The sequence below is a fragment of the Triticum aestivum genome, chromosome 3B, assembly GCF_018294505.1.
Source record: "Triticum aestivum cultivar Chinese Spring chromosome 3B, IWGSC CS RefSeq v2.1, whole genome shotgun sequence".
Classification (NCBI taxonomy): domain Eukaryota; kingdom Viridiplantae; phylum Streptophyta; class Magnoliopsida; order Poales; family Poaceae; genus Triticum; species Triticum aestivum.
The window spans coordinates 15397197-15409142 of NC_057801.1; positions in this window are offsets into that span (position 1 = coordinate 15397197).

An 11946-nucleotide genomic window follows, 5' to 3' on the forward strand; every position below is an offset into this window, starting at 1 on the left:
ATTGCTGGCTCATCTTCATTACACATCACCGAAAAGACCAAATTAATACAAGTTCATACATAAAGTTCATACGCACTTATTCTCATAAAACAACATACAAACTCTCTAGCTAAAGTATTTAAATGCAACAACAAATGCGATCAAGATCGCAACTAAGGTAATAATTGATCCAATAGCATAATGATACCAAGCCTCATCATCAATGGCATATTTTCTAATCTTTCTAATCTTCAAACGTATTTTCTCCATCTTGATCTTGTGATCATCGACGACATCGGCAACATACAGCTCCAATTCCATTTTCTCTTCCTCAATTCTTTTCAATTTTTCTTTTAAATACTCGTTTTATTTTTCAACTAAATTTAACCTCTCGACAAGAGGGTCGGTTGAAATTTTCGGTTCACATACCTCCTAGATAAAATTATCTATGTCAACTTGATGGACATAATTTTTCATAAACACGAAATGCAACAAATAATTATAAAAGAGAATATACCACATCCGAATCGTATCGGACGAGGGCCGACGGGGACGGATATCAAAACCATGACACTATGTATAACAAACAACGTACGGGTAAGAAAATTATACAAGTAACTATATATCTAAATCACACAAACATGATTTTTTTATATATATAAAAAAGATAAGAACAAGAGGCTCACACAAGGTGGTGCCGGCGACCGGACGGTGCGGGCGATCGACGGTGGTTAGGACGGAGACGGGGAGGCACTAAGTAAACCACACCTACATATGCAAACTAAGAGTTATTTTGAGCTCAAATTGCATATAAATCAAATAAACTGCCACATATAATTTCTCCCAAACTAAAACCCACAAATTAATCACTATAAGTATAGAGCATTGCAAGAGCTAATCTAGCAATGAGAGATGAAAGGACAAAGTTGCTAACCTTTGTGATCACTTGAATGGATGGGGGCCTTCAAATCTTGACAAAATTTGGGCAAAATGAGGGATGAGCTCGAGGAAGAGGGAAGAAGAGAGAGGAGAGGAAAGAGGAAGAACAGAGAACTCGGACTCGACGAAGGGGTTTATATAGAATGATCTTTAGTCCCGGTTGGTTATACATACCGGGACTAAAGGTGCATCTCTAGTCCCGGTTCGTGCCACGACCCGGGACTAAAGGTGTTGGTGGGGCCCCAACGTGACACTGGTCTGCCACCACCTCTTTAGTCCCGGTTCGTCGCACGAACCAGTATTAGAGGTTCGACGCGAACCGGGACTAACGAGCGCCGCCCGCCTAGCCGTTGGAACCGGCACTAAGATCACATTAGTGCCGGTTCATTTACAAACTGGGACTAATGAGCTGAATATAAGGTCCTTTTTCTACTAGTGTGTGCTGCTCGCGTGCGTGTGTTTCAGGACACAATACTAGAGTAACACTTGCTAGTAACCAGCTGATGACGGATGACCGTCAGTAACATGCTGTCATTGGTTTCAAAATGACCAATGACGGGCGCGCTCTAATCTGTAGTGATCGATGTGTATGTGCTGCTGATGATCTGCTGTACTGAATCTGATCGATGTGAATATTTTCAGTCCCTAGCTAAAACCTAACCAGTGACGAGCTGGAAATGATAGGCAGTCAGAAGGGCTATGAAGAGACATTTCCTGCCAAGCGCCAACCAACCGGCCGGCTGTTCGAGGAAGCCCTGCAACAACACCGTCGGTTCTCGCTTTGCGGCTCCTGCCCCCTGCCATGCTTAGTTCACACTGGAACGGAACATCCACCCCAAGGTGCCCTTTGGTTGCAGCGCAGGACGGAGAACAAATTGATGGAGGTCTTCTGTTTTCTCAGGAGCGCGTCTGGGCCGAGGTTTCTTGGATGTCTTTGTTTCTACACAACCCCCCCCCCCCCCCCCCCCCCCTCGGATTGACAACTAAATATCTAAATATTAGTCTTTTTAGAGATTTTAATATGGACTACATATGAAGCAAAATGAATGAATCTACACTCTAAAATATGTATATATACATCTCTAAAATGATTTATATTTAGGAACAAAAGGATTATATACATCCCACTTTTTGCATTAAAATCTCGTGATCTTTTCGCGGACAGGGAGGGATCGTTCTGCGGATACGGATGCAGGAGGATTATATATGTTCCACTTGAGAAGACTTATATTTAGGAACAAAAGGATTATATATATTCCACTTCTAAACAAGTCTCAATGCAAGACTATTCAAAACAAGTGTCAATGCAAGAGATCACGAGGATTACCTTCCACTTACCACCGGAATCTCTATGTGTTTCACTAACAAAGTGCGCTCTATGGACACGTAGCGTGTTATTAATTAGTAAATGCAGCGCAGGTGTGAGCGGTGTCGATTACTGATCACATGCATGTATGCACGTTGCAAAGCATAAAAATGGGAAACAAGAAAGATAACAGGACCAGCTTTAGTAGGGGTGAAATCATTAAAGATATTTACCACACCATGTCGAGCGAGAGAAAAGTTGTAGCTGCCAACCGTGTCCACTGCATCCATTCGTTTTCAGTACGTAGCGCCTGTAGCAGTGTTGAAAAATGCGTGCGTGCTTTGGTACGTTACTAGCTTTTGTGTTGCTTCTTCCTGCTATGGACGGTGTAGATGGCTGACCATTGGTGACTGACCGACCTGAGTCACCACTGAATGCAGCGCTCGTGAGCAATCTCCACTGGGCAACTCACAGATTCAACGCAGCATTGCAATGATGTGCACTTGGTTGTAGTACTTCTGCATACATGCATCGTGCTTTAGGGCCACGGACGGGTAAATTTTCGCTGAAATTTCGAGTACGTGCTGGTCAACTTTCAGAAAACAGAGGACATAAGAAGATGTTCCTGTGCTATTGCATGAGTGCCGAGTGCGTCTCCTGAAGGAGAGAATGCGAAATTGAATACAGGGCCGAGGCAGCTCCAGGGATTTGGTTTTGGCCTGAAATTTCAATTTTCTGGCGAATTTCGTCCATCTGATCCAGCCCCGGCAAATATATTTACCAGACGAAATCTCTTGAATTTTGTGGCATTTACTGTTTTTTTGTTTTAAAAAAGGCTGAATTTTTAAATTTTGGCTAATTTTGCTGTGATTTCATTCCAGATATCAAATTTCAAATGTTTCTTCTCCTCCGAGATTGGACCAAGAAATCCAAAATGTACAAATTTCGCCCACTTATGTCAGGGCAGGTAAAAACTTGAAAACAAAATCCAAAACCTTGGGCAGCTCATTCTCGTCAATGTCTTGCAGGTACACGGCATATCCAATATCAGGTCAAGAGGACCTTTCTGGTGTTAAACAATGTACATACGGTGTATCTATAAACCGTATATGCGTGCGTGCGTGCATGTAGTTTGTTGTAACCATAGTTGGGCTGTTGAGATTGCATCTTATCTAGATTATGACTTGGAGATCAATCCACAGCCCAACAACCTTGTATATCTCGCGGCCTTGTGCCTATATAAACACGCACACGTCCCTGCTAAGTGCATACGCTTTAGCCTCATTTTCTACACCTGGCAGAAAGGCCGGAGGCCCCTTGAATATTTGGAACAATCACAACGAATGGACAAGGACGAAATGAATTACAGTCCTGACGGGAAAAAACATGCTACGTTAAAACAAATGATCAATTAATACTAGATACTTAGATCAATCTACTTAGGCAGGATTTCATCCACTTGCTAAGCTTAATATGCACTTTCTGATCAATGCCGCAACATAACCACTTTTGACAGTCCAAATACTCTAGGGGACATTTACTAGCGCTTCACACCCTTTGCCGACCCATCAAGCACGTTGGGTCGATGAAGGTTGTTTTTTCTCTCAGACCTTAGTACCAAACTTCTAGTAGCTAGTTTAGCTCTAGTTGCTAGTTCTAATTTGTAATGTTGTTTCTATTCTTGTTTCTAGAAATGAAGAGTACAATTTTGCACAGTTGGTTTGCAAGCAGTTCTCACCCCAATTGTTGCTTTTCCTCAACCAAACCCAATTCGATAAGCCTTGAGATCAGAGAGTTTCTAGAATGATTCCATTTTGATTTCCCTAACCATGGGTGCATGATTAACGGGTTGGTGGGCAGCGCTGTCCTAGATTAATGGGTGCATGGCTTGGAGAGAGGGAGGTTCTTGACCATACGATGGAAAGGAATCAATGGTATAAGATTGGTCTGACGAAGGAAATAAATCAGACCTCTGATGGAAAGTGTTTCCCTTCTAGAATTGTGTAACTCTAGCCGAGATGTCAGCAGTCTTCTGTCCGTCAAATTTCTCAGATGTAGGGTGCCGTAACAAAGGTAATGGTGGCGAATATGTGAGCTATTTTTTTGTTGTTGTTGTTGTTCTTGAGGCATACTAAATGCCTCCCTATAGAGTTTTTGACGATGATTTCTACCAAAATGTTTACTCATGAGTGTGCAAAATTCCTCCAAAGTCATAGTTCTACTAAATGTTCAATGCTGTGAAGCCACCCCCCCAACAGCATGGCCTTCAAAATGCATTCTAGCCATGGTAACCCAGTAGACTGAATGAATAGAACAAAGCTCAAGTACTTTTCACAAGATATTTGCTACAATTTGGGATTGTGGCCATAGAAACGGGAAACTCAAGTATCGTCAAGGAATCACCCGCACAACATTGTTTATTGGAGGAATGGCATGATTTTCTGGTTTAAACTGAAGGAGGAGTGAAGAAGTCGAATTCCCAATGGCCTTCCCTTGGAGATGTTGCAATTGTGTCAAATATATTGTACAAAGTAGGTTACAGCTAAACTCAAGTTGTACTTATGTCTAAATAATGTAGGAGTCATGTCCTAATAGGACAGTTGTATCCTAGACCTCTTTCCACGAAATTTCACAATAATGTAGGAGTCATCTGCCGGCACCAGCAGTAACCTCGCCGCCGCCGGAGGATGCCGTCTAGCTGCTCAAATATGATGGCCAGATGGCTTGGCCTTAACGGCGACGGCACGTGGCATCAGGTCTCGGCAAGATAGGACTGGTGTGTTGCTGTCCTCGGTGTCATGTACTCTGAGGGTAAGGGGATAAGGGCTGGTAGTTGCTCCCTATATCATTGGTGGTTGCGAATGCCCAGATTTTGCAGAAGCTGATCAAGCTCGTGGTCTACGGCGATCGGAGGGGCAGCTATGATGCCATGCCACTATGGTCACGAAGGGCTGCGGAAGCCATGCGACGGTCCGTCGATATACAGCTGGGTGGGCAATGAACTGCATGTTCTACACCAAAAGGCCATGGTAGTCACTTGACCTAGTGGTCGTTTGAGTAACGCTGGGCTTCACGTTTCTTTCTCTTGGACTTTCTTTGCATCGATCTTGAACTTGCTTCTGTTTTGACTTTTGTGAGGCTCCAACCATCAGGTTGTCCTTCGTCACCCATCCTTGCTCCAGGTGGATTTGGGTAAATGACAAAGTGTTGTCTCTGGCTTTGTGACTGGAAGGAGGCTCTCCGTGTAGGAAAGCATAGCGAACAAGAAGACATCATCCCGACCAACAAAATCGAAGGAGCTTACTCTAGGATTCTTATACCTCAGCCGATCCAGACGAACAACTTCCCTTAAATCACGACGTGCGTCATCATAGTGGTAAAGATAATTATAACCGCGGAAAAACAAAACATCTTTGGGAATGACAGATAAAGCTTTGAACTTCCATGGCTCCGACTCCGGTAAGACAATGACATAGTGTTGAACCCATTCACCAGCAGACCGTAATAACATCCAGATTACTTGTTTCCCAACAAGGCCTTGAGCTAGGCATAATTCTCCGCCTAGCTCAATAAACCTGAGTGCCTCCTCTTTGGGCGAGAAAGATTTAGGATGGCTTATGAAACTAAATGTTTCATCTTCTAAATTGAAGCGGAGAGCGCCTTGTGGGTGCTTTTCAACGAGTTCATCCGAGACGAACAAATACAAAGAGCCCTTGAAGTGCGTGACGGACCACGGCCTGATCGGCAACGGTGGATCCTCGGCGATGCTCCTCCAGGAAGAATCGATATCATCACCACCGATAGTAAGGATTTCCATTCCCACATTGTAAGTCCGCATGGAAAAATCCAGGTAACGGTAAAAGACGTGAGCGACCTTGTATTTATGCGTGCGATGGTCAAGGCCGAAACCAACAGTTGGGGTTTGCCACACATCCTCTTGGCCATCGGGCAACTTGAGTACATCATGTATTGCCGGGTTGAAGACATACACCTCGGTGTCGGTCGAGAGAAGTACAAGCCCATCGCAGTGCGCCATGACGTAAAACGACCCGAACTCGCAATGGAAGGTTGTGGAGTGCACGAGGCGCGCCTCGCCCTGCCCCTCTTGCCAAGAGTAGAAGGGGATGTGGTTGGATACGTTGGTCGGCCAGACCTCTTCTTCGATCACCTTGTCCACGGTAAGTCACTACCAGAAAAACTGGGGTTGCCGACGGCCAAATCTATGCCGACGGCACCCGTCGGCATCTATGGACCTATGCCGACGGCCAAGGAAAGGCCGTAGGTGTAGAAAAGCCGTCGGCATACATTCATCTATGCCGACGGGGCCGTCGTCATAGACCAGGCCATCGGGACTGCCCGAGGTACGCCTACGGGGCCCGTCGGCATAGGACAGGCCGTCGGCATAGCCAGGGCCCACCTGCCCGGTCAGCGCTGACCATTTGACGGCGTTGATCCTACGCCGACGGGCGGTAACGGCGGCCGTCGGCATATCTGTGGCAGAGGTATGCCTACGGCAAAGCCGTCGGCATAGGCCCCTCTGCCACGTCAGCGATCCGTGTGCCACTCCACGTCATCGATCCGTGGGACAACCTCCGTGTGTGCACAGATATGCCGACGGCCTTGCCGTCGGCATACATTTATTTTAATTAATTTTTTTATTTGTTACTTTGGTTATCTGTGGCAGAGGTATGCCTACGGCACAGCCGTCGGCATAGGCCCCTTCGCCACGTCATTGATCCGTGTGCCACGCCACATCATCGATCCGTGGGACAACCTCCGTGTGTGCACAGATATGCCAACGGCCTTGCCGTCGGCATACGTGTATTTTACTTTATTTTTTATTTTTACTCTGTTTTGCTATTTTTACTTTATTTTAGTTTTTGTTTTTGTATAAGATAATTATGCCTTATCTAAAAAAACATACCCGATGTTATATCGATTGCCCCCCGTTACGAACGTCGCTATCGCCGTGTCACAGAGGGGGGAAACGGTCGACACGGAAGGAATTGTGGTTGGTGGGGGGATTCGGGGTGTAGCTATGTCACCGAAACATCGCACGGGTCCCGATGCATATGTGAAAGTGTTCATGCATGCGTAGACGCCCGTCTTGGGGCTCCGGGGTGTGCCCCCCCTCACGGACGGCGCTGCCGCCGGTACTTGGAAGGGGGAAACGGACGCGTGGGGTCTACACGGAGGGGATCTTGCTGTGGGTCTGGCCCGGGTGTTGCTCTAGAGTGTTCCTATGGGCTGACCTAACACAACCGGGTGGGGAGGTCCACTGGTCAAAGCCCGTCCGTGCAAAGTCAAAGGGCTAGATCGCGTGGTCAAACGCTACAGGGTTAGGCGGGACGGGGGCACTAGGGGTAGCAATGCCATCGGAGCGTCGCACCGGGCCCTCATACATGCGGGGTGGTGTGGTGGCATGTCCGAAGAGGCGGCACGTGTGTCCGGGGTGTGCCCCCCCTCACGGACGGCGCCGCCGCCGGCACCTGGAGGAGGAGGAGGAGGAGGAGGAGGTGGAGGAGGAGGCACGCGAGGAGGAGGAGGAGGAGGAGGAGGAGGAGGAGGAGGAGGTTGGGGAGGAGGTTGGGGAGGGGGAGGCAGGCGAGGAGGGGGGTGGTGGTGGGGATGATGGTGGTGACGGGAAGGGGGTTGACAGCAAGGGATGGCTGCGTGGCAACGCAAAGCTACCAAAGCAGGTTCCTGCTACTGAGGAGCAGAAGTGGCTCATTGAGCCCACGGGAAAAGAGTAAGTGGTTCATTATTTTGCTTGCCACATGCATATTCTGGTTGTTATTTATTTTGCTTGTCACATGCTAATAGTTCATTCTTTTGCGGCAACTGGATATATTCTAAAGGGGTCCATATTCCCAACGGCCTCATCACCGTCTTGCTGAAGTTATACTGGTCGGGGTTGTACTGTCCGGATCCAGTCAGGCAGCCGGACCGTCGGGTTTTGGCCACGAGCTGGGACCACTGGGAAGCGGCCCTCCACGCGGACCATGAGACACATGCCAAGGCCGTGATCACTACTTTCTGGGTGAGTTCTCTTCAGAAGCACAAGTCCATTCTAGTTTCATGAATGATTTAACTCATGGCTTCTTCCATTCTTGTTTCATGCATGATTGTAGAAATTCTATCGAGTTCTTCCGGAGCACAGGGCTAGAGCGGACCAGATCGTGCTGCGCCAATGCAAGATGAAGGCCCGCCAGATGCAGTACGAGGTGCGCTATGTGGCCATCTCGACATACTACCACGACGTTCTTGGTGAGAAGATGACCAAGGAAGAAGCGTGGAGGATGGGCATTACCTTGGAGAGGCCCGAGTACTTGGCGGTAAGTATAAAAGATTTTTCATTATGCTTTCATATATTATGCTTTCATTATGCTTTCATTACCATGTGGTACATTTCACCGTTTCATGTTGACATGCCATTATGCTTTTATTATGTAGGTGTGTCCAAATTGGTGTTATGGAAAAGATGAGTCTTGGGCGGCATTGGTGGATCTTTGGTGTGATGGGGCTGGAGCCTGTGCGGCTATGAGAATCAAAAATAAGGCTAACCGAGGGAAGGAGGGAGTACATGCTCAGGGAAACCGAAATCACTATCTCCACAAGGCAGTTAATGTATGACTAACCCCATTAAACATTCTTCTTCTTCTATTTACCATCACTTTCTTATGTATGACTAACCTCTGTTTGGTGGTGCAGGAGAAGAAACTGAAGCGGCTGCTCTCAGACATGCAGGCGTGGGAGATCGCCCATACGCGGAAGGACTCCAAGCCTGGCGAGCCCAAGTACTACGGCAAGAAGACCGTGTGGAGGAAGGAGGCCTACTCCGCAGCGTATCTGAAGTTACATCCTGACACACCTGACCCCATTGCGGCGGATCTGGACGACAGGGCGGTGGTGAGCATGGGGCCCAAGGAGCACGGTCGGGAGGCGGTTCTCGATGCTGTGGTCACTCCGACTATCTCCTACACACAGCTCCGCCGGATCGACCCGAGCTTGAGCCAGCGCACGAGCCAGCCAGTGTCCAGTTCACAGTCCCTTTTTCAGGAGCAACAATCTGTAAGTATTTTCCCTCTTATCTTCATTGCTCACTTTATTTTCCGCATCTAGTAGTTTTATGAGTTCCATCATGTCATACCGTAGGCCTACCTGGAGTACACACGCCAGGAGACCATGGCGTGGCATCTGAGGCTTCATGAACACCAAGTGCAGAGGGATCGCCAGGTGGAGCAGGCTTTTCAGGAAATGGCGGCCGGCAGGTGTCCTCAGTTGCAGCCAGCACAATGCCCTCCAGCACAACCAGTGCTGCTGACCTTTGAGGAGTTTGTGGCACAGAACGTTGGCCCCTCGCCGGTTAGTTCATCCCCAATCTATTCACCCCAAGCATGTCATGCCTTTCAACACAGTCATATATCCCATTAATATGTCTTTTCAACATCCAGGAAACAGGTGGATCTATCATTGGCGGTGGTCTTCGCAGCACTTCGAAGACACGGAGCCCGACCATTCTGATCCACGGAGGCGGAGGCGGAGGCGGAGGTGGAGGCGGTCTTGGCGGTAGCGCTGCCGGAGGCACTGACGACCTGGGCTTCGGCGCTCTTGGCGGTGACGACCTCCGCGGTGCTCGACGTCCTGGCGCTTAAGCCTTTGGGTCACATTGTGGCGGTTCTCGATGTTGTGATACTTATATGCTTGTGGTGTTTCTTATCTTATTGTTGTTTGTGAGATTCTTATATGCTTGATGGTGATGATACTTATATGTTTATGCTTTGCGATGTTTCTTATGATGTGTGATGATGAATTTGTTGTGTGATGCTGCTCCTTACTGTTACGTGATGTTGCTTCTTATATATGCTGCTTCTTATATATGTTGTGTATATTCAAATGAATTGAGCTGAAAAGAAACAGAAAAAAAAAGCATAGGCCTGGCGTGAGCTCCTAGTGGCCGACACGTGGCAGGTCTATGTCGACGGCCTGGCCGTCGGCTTAGTTCTGCCCCAGGAGTGCCCAGTTGCCGACACGTGGCATGTCTATGCCGACGGCCAGGCCGTCGCCATAGGCAAGCCCTAGGAGCAACGACTTCTCGCCACGTGGCACCTCTATGCTGACGGCCTGGCCGTCGGCATAGTTCTAAACTAAGCCGACAGCCAGGCCGTCGGCATAGATGTGCCACGTGGCGAGAAGCCGTTGGTCAGCAGTTGACGGCAGTCGCCGTTAGGCGATGGCGTTGCCGACAGACAGGGCCATCGACATAGATGTACGGCCACCGTCGGGATAGGGTCTATGCCGACGGTCATCCTGGCTACGCCGACGGATATGTTGCCGACGGTCCTATGCCGACGGCCGCCGTCGGCATAGGCCTGTCCCGACGGCTAGTTAGGGCTATGCCGACGGCCCTGGCCGTCGGCATAGAGTGCGATTCCGGTAGTGAGTGGGGTGATGAGGAAGGAAGGCTCGTGTTCTTGGTTCTTGACAGATTGCCTGAGATGCGAGCGGATGAAGCATGGATCGGAGATGGTGCCACGCCATGCCTTGCTGACGGACTTGAACCGTATGAGAGATTTCACGGGCAGCCGAACAAGAATCTCGAAGACCATTTCGTATGGTAGCACTGGCCAGTGCCGCACTCGCCTCCTGTATACCTTGAGTATTTCTGGGCGGCTGGTTTTCACGTCCATAGTTTCGTGGTGTCCTATATTCGTTAAGCTGGGTGAAAAACTGCCCGTTGTTCATGGACAGCGACGGGCAGGAGTATATATATTGGGGTTGAACACAATCAGGCAAACGGACATGAAAACTAATCGGACTGCAGGCCGCTTCCCTCACCGATCCGGACACAAAGACGAACAAATAGAAGTGAAACACGAAGGTAATCCCGCGCGGCCTAACCCAAACATCAAGCGAGGGCAAGCCCATTCTCTCAAAGCAATCAATCAATCGGTGGAAATGGCTATTTTCATTGGCTCAAAATAAAAAGGCTATTTTCAAGAAAGCTATAGCCGTGTCTCAAAAAAAAAAAAGGATACAGCCAGAGGAAAATCCTATAGATCGCGTATTGGTCGGCTCATGTACGGTTTTTGTTTCCATTTTTCATTCTCTTTTTCCTTATTTTTCTTTTTAGGCGGTTTTCCTTTTCCCTAGATTTTCTTAGTTTTTTTCAATTTTTTTCAATATATGAACATTTTTCAAACATATATGACCATTTTCTACAAAATAACAAACACTTTTCGGAGTCTGTGCACTTTTTAGAAATTCATGAATACTTAATAGAATTTATGGCATTTTGAATCCATGAAATTTCAAAAAAAATATGAACATTTTTAAAATCCGTGAACACTTTTAAATTGGGTGAATATTTTTCAAATATAAGATCATTTTCCAAATACACAAACATCTTCTTAAATACAAAAACATGTTTTAAATCCTGAATTTGTTTAAATTTGTCAACTTTTATTTTCTGTAACAAAAGATCAAATCTTATTGGACTAACCCATTTATGGATCCTTGTAAGTATAGGAGTAATTCCTTGCTTAAGGCGATGAATATGACCCCAGAAATAATAGATCTATAGTGTGGGCCCTCCATGTCAGTATATAGCAGTTGGATCGCCCACGTGTCGTTGCACATGGGTTGACACATTTGTGGATTTGGGTGTGATTACTTTGCTTTCATTGTTCCTTTTTCATATATTTTTTACCTTTCTTTTTTAT